This window comes from Petaurus breviceps, unplaced genomic scaffold (genome assembly GCF_028583685.1).
Source record: "Petaurus breviceps papuanus isolate PSGF00001 unplaced genomic scaffold, PetGlider_PUasm1.0 90752, whole genome shotgun sequence".
Classification (NCBI taxonomy): domain Eukaryota; kingdom Metazoa; phylum Chordata; class Mammalia; order Diprotodontia; family Petauridae; genus Petaurus; species Petaurus breviceps.
Window position 1 is genome coordinate 5,158,257 of NW_027187336.1, and position 14,497 is coordinate 5,172,753.

The 14,497-nt window shown below is 36.4% G+C and overlaps 1 protein-coding gene and 1 non-coding gene across 2 annotated transcripts in view; one reads left to right on the forward strand and one right to left on the reverse strand.

Moving 5' to 3' along the window:
- The window catches only part of DPP10 (dipeptidyl peptidase like 10), a 1,061,638-nt gene that overhangs the window by 368,872 nt on the left and 678,269 nt on the right, over positions 1–14,497 (reverse strand). The gene's annotated exons all lie outside the window — the stretch shown is intronic.
- Positions 5,519–5,628, forward strand: LOC138146152 (U6 spliceosomal RNA). The gene has a single exon (XR_011164404.1). It is a non-coding gene; the product is annotated as a U6 spliceosomal RNA (small nuclear RNA).

The window sequence follows — 14,497 nt, forward strand, 5'->3', positions numbered from 1 at the left end:
TTCAGCTATTTTCATATCGACAAAGGTTTCATCAGTTACAATTATTGTTTTTCTATGTAGAAATGTTAATATTTCAACTTTGATAAGTTCCTTATGATTTCTTTTCCCTGTTTACCTTCTCATGCTTCCCTTTCTTCTTGTATCTGAATAAGAAATTTTCCATTCAACTCTGCTTTTTTCATCAAGAATGCTTGAAAGGCCTCTGTTCCACTGAATGACCATATTTTCCCCTGAAACATGATACTCAGTTTTGCTGGGTAGGTGATTCCTGGTTTTAATCCAGCTGCTTTGACCGCCAGAATATCATATTCCACCTCCTTTGATCCCTCAGTGTAGAAGCTGCCAGATCCTGGATTATCCTGATTGTGTTTCCACAATATGCATATTGTTTCTTCCTGGATGTTTGTAATATTCTCTCCTTAATCTGGGAATTCTGGAACCTGGCTATAATATCACTGGGAGTTTTCTTTTTGGGATCTTTTTCAGGAGGTGATCAGTGGATGCTTTCAACCTCTATTTTGCTGTCTGGTTCTAAAACACAAAGGACAGCTTTCTTTGAGAACTTCCTGGAGGATGATTTCTAGGTTCTTACTTTGATCATGGCTTTCACGTAGTCCAATAATTTTTAAGTGATCTCTCCTGGATCTATTTTCTGGGTCAGGGGTTTTTATTTTTCCCCACGAGATAGTTCACATTGCCTTCTATTCTTTCATTTGTTTGGATCTGTTTAACCACATCTTGATTTCTTATAAAGTCATTAGATTCCATTTGCTCCAATCTAATTCTAAAGCAATGGTTCTCCTCATTGAGCTTTTGAGACGCTTTTACCTTCTGGAAAATTTGGATTTTTAAGGCATTCTTTTCTTCATTGCTTTTTTGAACCTCTTTTGCTGTTTGAGTTAGTCTTTCTCTTAAGGTGTTATTTTCCTCAGTCAGGCTGTTGACACTCATTTTTTTTTTTTGCATCGTTCTCATTTCTCTTCCCAATTTTTCCTCCACTTCTCTTATCTTCTTCTTAAGGTCCTCCTTGGCCTATAACCAGCTCCTATTTTCCTTTGAAGCTTTTGGTGCAGGAGTTCTGACTTCACTGTTTTCCTCCTGTTCCATGCTTGGCTCCTTTTTGTCCCCAAAATAGAAGTCTAATGTTGGAATCTTCTGTCTGCTTTGTTTCCTTTGCCTGGTCATGTTGCCCCTCAGTCACTTGACCCCTGTGCTTTTGCAACAGTAGGACCACTGCCACCAGACAAGGGAGCTTTCATCCCAAATGCTGGGGTTTTCTCATTTGCTGGATATATTAGATGGGAGCCTGTGATAGTAATGGCAGTTAAAGATTCCCCTGTATTGGCTTGGTTTTCAAACTGATTGTGTTAAAACCCAGAGCTTGTTAATCCCACCTGTGGGATGGGCTTGTTGATGTGAAAAGAAAGTCCTGAGCTGGGAGGAGCTGGTGACATAGATTTGGAGAGACAAGAGAGAGGCAGAAGAACTTTTTTGGAAGAGCACCTTGTGGAGGCAGAGAGAGAGACAGAGAGCATTGCTGAGTGCCACTTTGAATTGCTTTGGACTTTTGAGACCTGCCCCCTGAGCTGCCAAGGACTGAGGAGACATGGCTGTTTTGCTGGTACTTTGTCTGTCTGTTTTGATGTTGTTTTGCCAGATTTGTCCACTGGTGAAAGACAGTCCTTTTGTTGAAGAAGTCCTGGAACCTGGCTGCTGGCTAAGAGATCCTGAGACTGTCCTGCAGACAGAGAGTGAATACTGTCCACTGGTGAAGGACAGTGCTGTTTTTGCAGGGGTCTGGAGACTGTCCTACAGACAGAGTGAATACTGTCCACTGGTGAAGGACAGTGCTGTTGTTGCAGGGGTCTGGGAACCTTTCTGTTGGTTCAGAAGCCCTGAAGAAGGATTTTCTTGTTGTATGTTTACAGAAATCCTGGGAGAGGGTTTTGCTAATGTTTTCAGGGGTTCTAGGACTGTTCTACAGGCAGAGGATGAATTAATGAAGAGACTGGCAATGTATCTTGTGGCCTTGCTAAGCCTTGTTTCCCCAGGAACTAAGATTGCTGAGAACTTGCCTCCTGTCAAGATGAAGAAAAGACCTCCATTTGGGTATTAAGTGCTGTGCTTAAACTTGATGTAACTCTGGGGTAGATTCAATTGTGATCCAGGGGTGGGGGACTTTTGACCTTTTTGGGCTCTGTGATTGACAAATGAAGGTATTTTACTTATGTTTGGAAACTAATCTCCATTTGAGAAGAGGGGCTTGGTGGTGGACTAAATGAAGGCATAGCCTAGGGGGTAGAGTAGTATTTAGAACAGGGACTTTGTAATTGATTGAATGATTGGAAGGTCCTGGGGTGGGGTAGTACTTGGAGATTATTTAATTACACTTAGTAAATGCTGTATTTTGAATGATGTCATATTTTGATCTCTGTTCTTAATTTGCCACTGAATAAAATGGAGAGCACCTATGCTGGTATTCTGAACCTTGGGAAGTTGCCTTTCCTTGGTATTACATTACAGAGCCCTCTCTGAAATTTCCACATTCTCTGGCAAGCTGGACACATGCCCCAGGACCTCCACCCTAGACTGCAATCCAGATCTAAACAGATTAAAACAAGAGCAATTACCCCTCACACTGGTTGCTTGATCTCCCTACACTCTGCAGGCCAGGAGCTGAAGCTGCCACGTGGAGCTGGCTGGCTGCACCACCATCTCAATGGCTTCTGGCCCCGGGGGCAAAAGCTGATGCACTTCCACTTACTGGGTCCCAAAGTCCAGACTGCACTGACCTCTCACTTTGTCCTTCCATCTATGTGTTGATAATTCTGGAAACAGCTACAGCTGCTGCAGATCTGGAGTCCCTCCAGCTGGGAGCTGGTCAGACCCACCCTGGGGCTAAAACCTCAGGCTCACTCTGCCCTGGGCTCGGCTCCCAGAGCACTGCACTGGCCAATTACTGCCAGCCTGCTGGGCTGTCTTCAGTGGCAGGGTTATCTTCTCTGTGTCATTTTGTGGGTTCTGCAGCTCCAAAGTTTGTTCAGACTCCACTTTTTACATTGATTGGGGAAGGTGGAATTCAGAACTGCTTGTAGGTTGTGCTTCTACTCTGCCAGCACTCCTGACTCTTGGGAATCTTTCCATGCCATGACATTCTGCTATTGTGGTCAGGGTAAAAGCAATAAAGCATTTTCCTTGGTATTCAGAGAAATCATATCCTGAAAAGATTAAAAATTTGAACATTCTATGGGAGAGTGGGGGTATGAGCAGGCATTAGTATTTCTTTCCTTTTAAGATCTCACATTCTATCCTTGTTATAGGTATTCATAATCTTAATGTCTCCCTCCTAACATTAACCCCATTCCCAACATACAAACAAGGGGCAACAGAGGCAGAGGGATAATCTAGCATAAGGTGATGGAAGAAAATTTCATGGTGGGAAGGCAGTTGAAATATGATGATGAAGTTTACAGAGTTAGAACCAGAAGAGAAAATCACTTCCCACTAAGGAGCTCTGTAATAGTAATGGAATTTAAAGATCTCCCTATGTTGGCTTGTTTTTTCAGGTTGAGTGTCGAAACCCAGAATTTGTGAATCCCACTTGTGGGATGGACTTGTTGATGTGAAAGGAGAGGGCTGAACTGGGAGGAGCTGGTGCCATGGATTTAGAGAGGCCCAAGAAGAGTGAAGGTCCAAGCAGAGAAAGGGCCCAAGCAGAGGGAGGCAGAAGAACTTGGGGAGCAGCATCTTGGAGGCAGAGAGAGAGAAATTTGCTGAGGGACAGTTGGATCTGCACAGGAATTTTGACAGCTGCCACCTAGAGCTGCCAAGGACTGAGGAGACATGTCTGTGATATCAGTATTTTGTCAGTCTGTTTTCATATTGTTTTGCCAGATTTGTCTGTTGGTAAAGGACAGTGCTGTTGTTGTAGAGGTCCTGGAAACTTGCTATTTGTTCAGAAGCCATGAAGAAGGATTTTCTCGTTGTATGTTTACAGAAGTCCTAGAAGAGGGTCTTGTTTATATTTTCTGGGGGTCCTGAGACTGTTCTGAAGACAGAGTGAATTGATGAGGACACTGGCAATGTATCTGGAGGCTTTGTTAAGCTTTGTCTCCCCATGAACAGAGATTGCTGAGAACTTGCCTCAGGTCAAGATGAAGAAAAGACTTCTCTTTTGGTTTTTCAATTCTGTGATGATATCTTAATCTTGTTTTAGCTCAGTGATAGATGGCCTTTGTGCTCTCCACTGCCCCCCACCCTTTTTTTTTTTAAAGCAATTGGGGTTAAGTAACTTGCTCAAGGTTACAGGGCAGTTATTTCTGGGTGTGGTGCTAAGTATCTGAGCCCAGATTAGATCCCCCAATCATCCCAACACTGGGGCCAGTGTACTTACTCACTGTGCTACCTGCCCCCCCCCCCACCCCTACTTCCCATTTTAAGAAGGTGCTTTGTGTTAACTGATTATAATTGTAATTCAGTTGTGATCCCTTGGTGGGAAACTTTTGACTGTTTTGTGCTCTGTGACTGAACAAATGAATGTACTTCGTTTATGATTGGAAACTTATCTCCATTTGAGAAGAGAGACTTTGTGATTGACTAAATGAATGTACTTCCCAGGGGTGGAATGGTACTTGGAAATTATTGAATTACACTTGGTGAATGCTGTATTTTGATTTTCTTGGTTTTGTGAATATTTTGCCTTAATTTGTCACTGAATAAAATGGAGAGTTACTATGCTGGTATTCTGAACCTTGGAAGTTGCCTCTGCTTGGCATTACAAGGTCCCATTATATTTATCACATAAACATAATACTGTTAACAGATTAATATCTCTAAAACATAGCTGTGATACATATATACTCTGATCAGAAACATTTGGTATTCCTCATTACTTTCCAAATAACATTTCAATTTCTAAGTCTAGCATTAAGGAATACAATAATATTACTCTCACTTAGTGTTACCTCCTATCACTATCCTTAGAGCACAATTAGCTAGCCTTAAAGTTGGGAAGACTTGAGTTCAACTTCTTCATTTGATATATACTGTTTGTGAAATTGAGCAGGTCGCTTAACCTGACAGTGTTTTAGGCAAGACTTTCTAAGAATATTAATTGCAGAGAAGCTAGAGATCCGCAATGTTGGAGTGAGTTTTCTTACCTGGAAGTTCTCTATATGAGTGAAATGACAGGTTAAGTATTTATCCCTATTCTGTCCTTTTTAATCCAATATAGCTCTTCAAACTTTTGACAGACTAGACTACTTGCTATTTTCTTCTGTCTGGAATATGATTCCCACAATATTTTCTATCATTGAAACATAACTGTACTTCAAGGTCTGTCTCAAATCTGACTTTTTCAGGTTTCTTATTTCATTCTCACTGTGAGAAAGTATGACTGAATGTTCAAGTATCTAATAGCTTGCTAATAACTTACCAAACCCTACTATATAATAAAGTTACTGTGAGGCAACATGGTATAATGCAAAAGCACTAATCTTGATATCAGAACTTTAAAGCAGTGTTCACTTTGGCCACACATATACTAAAATTGGAACAAAATAGAAAAGATCAGTGTATCTCCTGCACAAGTATGACATGCAAATATTGTTTAAAAAAAAACAAGAATTAGGAATCATTTTTGCCCAACTGTATGCACATTAATTTGACAATCTTAGTGAAATGGTTGAATATTTACTAAAATATAAATTTCCCAGGTAAACAGAAGTGGAAATAAAATGCTTAAATAACCCCATTTCATAACATCAAATTGAACTAGCCATCAATGAATTCCCTAGAAAAAAAATAATCTTCAGGGCCAGATAGATTTACAGGTGAATTCTATCAAACATTTAAAGAACAATTAATTCCAATACAATATAGACTATTTGAGAAAATCAATGAAGAATGAGTCCTACCAAATTCTCTTCATGATACAAAAATAGTACTGACAAGTAAACTGGAAAGAGCAAAACAAGAGAAAGAGAACTGAAGACCACTTTCCCTAATGAACATATATGCAAAAATTGTTTTTATTAAATATTATGTTTATTTTTGGTTTACAACATTCATTTCCACAAGATTTTGAGTTACAACTTTTTTCTTCACCTTTCCCCTACCCATCACCCCAAAACAGCAGTCCTACTGAAGACCTCCTCCCCCAATCTGCTCTGTCTTATATCCTCCCTGATCAGCTCTTCAACTTTCTGGTAGGGTAAGATGGATATCCATTCCCCAGTGCCTGTATATGTTATATCCCAGTTTCATGTAAGAAAATAATAATAATAATTTAAAAAAATATTTGATTTTAAAACTTTGAATTCCAAATTCTTTCCCTTGTTCCCTCTTCACCCATTCTTATTGGGAAGATAAGCAATTCAATAAAGGTTGTACATTGTAGTTATGCAAAACATTTCCATAGTGGACATATTATGAAAGACTGATTATATTTCCCTCCCTTCAACCCCATCCTCTACTTTTTCTATTTTCTACTTTGATCCCATCCCTTTTCAAAAATGTGTGCTTCTAACTACCCCCCCATCTGCCCTCCCTTGTATCATCCCCCCTCTTATCCCCTTCCCTCTTAGTTTCCAGTAGGAGAAATTACCCAATTTAGTGTGTATGTTATTTCCTCCTTAAGAAGCCAAATTCATTGAGAGAAAGGTTGATCCATTCCATTTTGACTTCCTGTTCTTCCCCTAAATTGTAACAGTTTTCCCTTGCCTCTTTTATATGCTATAATTTACCCAAATCTGTCTCTCCCTATCTCTTCTCATTATATTCCTTTCTCACTTCTTACTTTTATTCTTTAGATATCATCCCTTCCTATTGAATTGATCCTGTGCCTTGTATCTATGTATATCTGTACACATATATGTACACACTCACATATGTATTCATACACACACATACCCTCCTAGTTAGAAATACATTTATATGTATACATATATGCATTTATAAGCCCTTCAACTATCATCATACTGAGAAAAGTTTCATAGGTAACAATTATCATTCTTCCATGTAGGAATGTAAATAGTTCAACTTTGATAAATTTCTTATGACTTTTTTTCCTGTTTATCTTCTCAAGCTTCTCTTGCTTCTTGTATATGAGTGTCAACTTTTCTATTCAACTGTGGTTTTTTTTTTATCATGAATGCTTGAAAGTCCTCTATTTCATAGAATGACCATATTTTCCCCTGAAACATGATATTCAGTTTTGTTGGGTAGGTGATTCTTGGTTTTAATCCTAGCTCCTTTGACCTCCAGAATATGATATTCCAAGCTCTTCGATCCCTCAATATAGAAGCTACTACATCCTGTGGTATCCTGATTGTGTGTCCACAATATTCAAATTGTTTCCTCTTGACTGCTTGTAATATCTTCTCCTTGATGTGGGAATGCCAAAACCTAGCTATAATATTCCTATGAGTTTTCTTTTGGGGTTCTCTTTCAAGAGGTTTTCAGTGAATTCTTTCAATTTCTATTTTCCCCTCTGGTACTAAAATATGAGGGCAAATTTTCTTGAGAATTTTTTGAAGGATTATATCTAGGTTCTTTTTTTTATAACACTTTTCAGGTAGTCCAAAAAATTTTTAATTTTTTTCTCTTGGATCTATTTTCCAGGAAAATGGTTTTTCCAATGAGATATTTCACTTTGCCTTTTATTTTTTCATTTGTTTGGGCCTTTTTAATAGCATATTGATTTCTCATAAAGTCACTAGTTTCCATTTGCTCCAATCTAATTCTGAAAGAATAATTCTCTTCAGTGAACTTTTGAAATTCTTTTTCCACCTGGCAAATTTGTCTTATTAAGGCATTCTTCTCCTCATTGGCTTCTTGGGCCTCTTTTGCCATTTGATTTAGTCTATATTTTAAGATGTTATTTTCTTCAGTCAGGTTGTTGACCTGCTTTTCATGATTTTCTTATATCCTTCTCATTTCTCTTCCCAATTATTCCATCACTTCTCTTACTTGATTTTCAAAATCTTTCTTGAGCTCCTCTATGGCTTATAGCCAATTCATATTTTTCTTGGAAGATTTTGGTGTAGGAGTTCTGACTTCATTGACTTCCTCCTGTTCCATGCTTTAATCCTTTTTGTCCCTAAAACATAGGTCTAAGGTTTGACTGCTGTGCTTGCTTTGCTTCCTTTGTTTGCCCATGTTGCCAGTCAATTACTTGATTTTGAGTTTTTTGCCACAGTAGAACTCTGCTTCCATAAAGGAGATATATCTCCCAAATTGGTGGGATTTTTGCAGCTGCCAGGGCTCTTAGTTGGGTGCCCTCTCTGAAGCCTCCACAAGCTCTGGCACCTGGTCACACATCCCAGGACCTCCACCCAAGACAGCAATCCATATACAAGCAGGTTAATGCAACAGAGATTACCCCTCTGAATGTTCACTTGGTCCCCCTCTGATCTGCAGGCCAGGTGCTCTGAAGCAGCCATGTGGAGGCAGCTACATGACTGTAGTGCCTCCTCTTCTTCTTGCTATCTTGTCCTGGGTGTTGAGGCCAGACAACAATCTCAGTCCCCCTGTACCCACAATGTACACACTGACCTTTTACTTTGCCTTTGGCATTTATGGATTGATAATTTTGGCAACCATCACAGCTGCTCTCTCCTGAAGTTACTCCAGCTGCTGCTCTTTGGGGCTGCCCTGAGACTAAAACCATAGGATAATATGGTGCTGGGTTTGGCTCCCAGTGTGCTGCAATGGACATTTCCTGCTGGCCTCCTGACCTGCCTTCAGCGAGAAATTTGTTTCTCTCTGTCACTTTGTGGGTACTGTACCCCTGAATTTTGTTTAGAGTCATATTTTATAGTTATTTGAAGTATTTGTGGGGGAGCTCATGGAGTTTTCCTGCTTCTATGCTGCCATCTTGGCTTCTCCCCTTTAACCAACCAAAATTAAAAAAAAAATGTTAGCAAAAATATTACAGCAACTTATAATGGGAAAAATACACTTTGATCATGTATGATTTATACCAAGATTGCAGGGCTCATTCAATATTCAGAAAACTATCAGCATAATTGATTATATTAACAACAAATCTAATAGAAACCATATGATAATCCCAATAGATGCAGAGAAAGCTTTTGGCAAGATACAACAACCATTCTATTAAAACCACTAGAGAGCAAAGGAATTAACAGAGCCTCCCTTAAAATGATAAGTAGCATCTGACTAAAACCTTCAGCAAATATTTGTATTGTATATGTTGTACTTGAGAACTATGAAGCATTTGAAAGTATTGACCACATTTAATTTTAGGATACTCCTTTTCCCTAGATCCCATGATATTTTGCTCTCCTAGTTCTCCTACTCTTGTCTTTCTTTGTAGGAACATTATTCATCTCCTGCCTATTGATAAGAAACATGCAAAAATTTAGGTTGAATAAACCCCCTAATTTAGAGAGGATAAAGCTGTCCTAGGTCATGAGTGAAAATAGTCATTATTCTCCTGCATGTACCCCTCCCAAACATTATATTCATTGCTTTGGGGAAAAATTTTCCTACTTCACACATCAAAACAAAATTTACCTATACTTATTAGAAATTACCTCTATTCATACAGCCATTTTATAACATTATAAAGTTACATTACTTTGTTCAAATTTCACTTTTCATAGATAACAAAAGTGATGCATAAGAGGTTGAGTTATTCAGAGCCACATATTAATTGACATAAATAGGAAGATAATAAAAAATTTGAGACTATAGGCTCAATATTCTTTCCCCTCTTCTACACTGCTATTTAACTTGTCATATTTTTTATTGTAGGTATTCATTAGTGTTTTAGATCTTTCAATTGTGCTATAATTTCCAGTAAGAAATGACTTATGATTTAAAAAATTTCCGATTTCTATCAATGACATTTCTAATTGATTGTGCAGAGTAACTATTAAATCATTATTTTTAAAAAATTTAAGCCAATCCATGTTACTTATATCCTTATTTTGAACAAATCATTTGCTTTAGTTTATTCTCATATAGTGAGCAGTGATTTAATGATACGTGTTCTTTTTTTGTGTGTGTCACAAGTCCCATTCAAGACTTATTTATCTAGTACAATTTCAATTCATGTCTTGTTTCAATCCCATATAGAAGATTTATGTAAGGTGATCCTGAGTTTCTCCTTATGCTTTTCTCTCAGTGAAGCATTTCTTCTATTGCTCAATTCTAGGCATTTTTAATATACCAAGCATATTACAAAAAAGTGAAAATACACACATATTCACACAAATAGATGTCTACATATATGCATGCATGCATAAATATATGATGAATGCATATGTATGTATGTGCATATATACATGCCTTGACTGAGATATACATTTTAATTGAAAATAAACATGAATATGAGTTGCTAAAAATGGATTGGCAGCACGTAAAAATAGTGATTCATGCAAAAAAGGTGAATGAGATTGAGTATCAAATCAAATCAATATAATAACTCTAATCAGTGTTATGGTGCAACTAAATCAATTTTAGATGCACTAATAGAAGTGTTGGTTTTCAGACAAAGGAGGTACCACTTGCACTGGTCAAGGCACACAGAGAAAGAGTTAGAATTTGAGTTGTTCCACATTTCTCTCACTCTAAATTCATCAGTCCATCAACAAATCCATTTATCTTAGAATATTTATTAGTCCATCTGTTTTACCTGAATAAGATTAATTATACTTTTCCTTAATGTCATAGCCTTACTCTTTTTATGACTTTGAAATTATTTATTAGTGGGCCTTCCTAGTTTATTTGTATTTTTTTCTCTCAATCTTTCTATGTATGGATGTATGTATGTATCTATCTATCTATCTGTCTGTCTGTCTGTCTGTCTGTCTATCTATCTATCTATCTATCTATCTATCTATCTATCTATCTATCTATCTATCTATCTATCTATCCTTTTATTAATCTGGTTCCATGCCTTTGATCAGAAATTTTATTTAACTATTATTTTGTAATATATTTAAATTCTGGAAAGAAAAGTATGTTCGAGAGAGTTTTCCTTTAGGAATGGATAGAAATGGATGACTTCTAAGCTCTTTTCCGAATCTAACTTGAATTCATTAAAGTGGTGCAGTACATAGCTTTTTCTTTGGTGGGTCCAAGAATATGAGTTAATTGTTTCTCCTACTTTATAAATATTACCCAAATAGAATGCAAATTATACCAGGCCACAAAATTCCGTTTGAAAGCCCAAACCAGCTGCAACCTCATATTTAGCTTTTTCACATTCCTTTAAATAAAATTTAAGTTGATTTTCATTTCAACTGAGAAGTTGAGAAAGAAAATAGGTCACAGCCAAAGCAGATGGCTGTTAACTACATGCAGCAGTTGAATGATGGGGTCAGATTCTTCAGGGGGAAAATGCTTAGCTTGAAAAAAGTAAGTGAATCTTTCTGTTAGGAAGCCAATCAGAGTCCATGTGACAACCTTCTTCAGATTCTATTTCAATCAATCTATTGTGCTTGATGGGCATGCTCTAGGGCTTATAATTTGTAATTAATTTTTACATAGTGAAATGAACAGAATACTGAACTTAGTGTCAGGAAAATCTGGAATAAAATTCCAGTTCCCTCACTTTTAACTCTATAAATATTGACAAATCTCCAGCAACTCTCTAAGCCTCTGGATTGTATACATTGGAGATCTCAGTTGGTGAAAGGAATTTTTATACCAGTGAAATCAAATATCTTTGATATGTTGACATAATTACCACGTGCCTCATATTAGTTGTACTTTGTAAAAATTTTGTTCTAAAAGCACATTGGTAAAAACAATGATAAAAGGAATTTGTAATATGCAAAGAGCAATTCTTTTAAAATATTTTACAAAAGAGTACACAATATATCAAGGCATATGTCACTTATTTATTTTCAGTCCTCATACACTGTATTAACATCCTTCACTAAGATGTCCCTGAGGAGCTCACTCATTTCCATGCCATATGGCTCCTCATTTAGACACTTGTCCTTGATGTGTATTATCTACCACACATTTTGGAACTTGATCACCAACTGGAATTTTTCTTTGTTTCAAATGTGTCAGTCTTGAAAATAAAACACTTTGAGGTAACATGATATCTGTATTCAAATATTTAAAGGGATATTACCTGGAAGAGGAATTTTTTTTTTCTGTTTGGCCCTCATAGGGAGAACAAGAAACATTGTAGCAGTGTTGCATTTAGGGGAACTTAGGCTTCTTTTATGCTTATAGTGAAGTTAGATTAACTTAAATTTGATCATAAAAACTAATTGTGAGATCATGAATGAGTCATGTAGTTACATTGAGCCTCTTTTCTCATTTATTAAATTAACTTATTAGCAGCAAAAAAGAAAATGTACATTAATTACTTTACAAACAAAGTCATATATGAAAATAATATTATTAGAGCTACTAAAAAAGACACCTTAGCACAGGCATATTAAACAGTAGTTGAATGGATTTCTTCAGGAGGTAGTGAGTCCTTCCTCACTTTGAGTCTCTGAATTAGGCCCAAGGTCATACAATTAGTTGAGTTAAATGTCTAAGGCCAGATTTGAACTCACATCTTCCTGACACAAGGGCACTGCACCCCTTTGCTGCACCTGGTAGCACTAATTCTTTATCTGGTTTGGATTTGATTAAATATTAACAAATACCCCACCCAACTCTGAAATTCTGTGATTTTTGCTTCATAATAAGACAGTGAATTCCTTCATTACAGAAATTTAGTTAATATTTCTTTGGTGGCCTCTATAAATTTTAGTATGATGTCAGACACACAGTAACTGCCAAATGAAAACATCTTGATTTCAAGAGGATGAACACCATCTTCTATGGTTTTATGTTACACCGATTTATTGACTTTGTTTTGCTGTTGTTTTCTATCCCTCATGAATTTCTATTCATATTTGAAAATGAATAGAAAGACACATAAGACACAGTTGGTCCTCTCAAGGTTTCTGAAATAACACTTATACATGAAATAAACAAAGTAGTATACTCTATAAATTCCATAAGTGTGGCACTTAATGCCATAAGAGTTCAGAGGAGGGAGAAATTTCTTATGAGGGCAAAAAGGAAGGATATATTAAAGATATGGCATTTGGATTGGGTCTTGAGTAATGGGCAGGATTTCCTGCAAGAATATATCTGTGAATTTCAAGGAGAGGGAATAGTGTGAGTGAATGTCCATTAGTTTAAATGAGGTATTTGTGTATGATGAGAGGTCAATTTGTTTGGATGATAGAAGAAGATTAAGGGAGAAGAAAGAGATTTAATTTAAAAGGAATTTTGAAGACATGTTGCAGATGTTCAGAAGAACTGGCACAACATTTGAATGGCAATAGAGAAGAACTAGAAATGTTTAAGCAATAGGGTGACACAAAGTTATTGGAAAATAATATAATAATAGTGTATAGAATATGTATGTGCATACATATATGTGATATACTCTCTCATATGTGTGTGAGTGTGTGTTTGTGTGTGTGTATAGAGATGGAAAGGCTGACAGTGGGGATACTCATTAAATGAGTTAAACAATTTGTATACAAGGCAAAGAGTAAGGAAGTAAGGAAGTAAGGTAACTACAGTCTGAATGGTCTGACTAGAAACAGTGGAAAAGAAAAAAATAGAGGGGAAAGATGTGGAAAAAACAGAATTGATATGATTTGGAGACTATTAAAGGGAGGTGAGGTAGAAGAGGCATAAGGAAAGTCTGAGGCTATGAGCATAGAAATAATTAAAATAATTAGGAAAACCAAGAGAAGCAATGAGTTTTGGGATCAAAATAATTTACATGTAATGACCTTTGCTGGTAATTGTATATCTTCTACTTAAAAGTATCATGTCAGGTAAAGCACTTATTAAATATCTATATTGACATAAGTTCCTTTTTATATGACAGATTTATGATTCAAAACATGATTTACATTGTTTTTAAAAAAATATCTTTCCCAATACCATGTAGGTTAGACAATGCAAATATTATAATGCATAGGGTAAATTGCCATTTCAGACAAAGAAGTAATGAAATAATCCAAACATAAATATTCTTAAACAGAGGTAAGTTCTTCATGTATTGGTATATTTGTTGTTTCAGTTCTGTTCATATGTGATAGCAAACAAAATCTTTATTTTAATTGCCACAGATGTTTATAATAAAAAGGGATACAAAGACCAAGTTACATGCTTTAGTAAACACATCTATTGTTTCTGGTATGAAGGTGATAGTAAGAGGGTGACATCAGAAGAGTGAAAAAAAAATCTGTTCATGCGAAATTGAAGTTTTAATAGCTACAAACAAAGCATCACAGCAAAAAAAAGTATGAACAGGACTAAAACCAAACAAGAATTCCTAGAAATGCAAAAAATTTTTTTTTAATTCAATACACATTATAGAGGAAAAATTAAGTAAAGAAATGATAGCAGTGCAAGCAAATTATGAAGCAACATTTGACAGGTTGGTAATATATATATATATATATATATATATATATATATATATATATATATA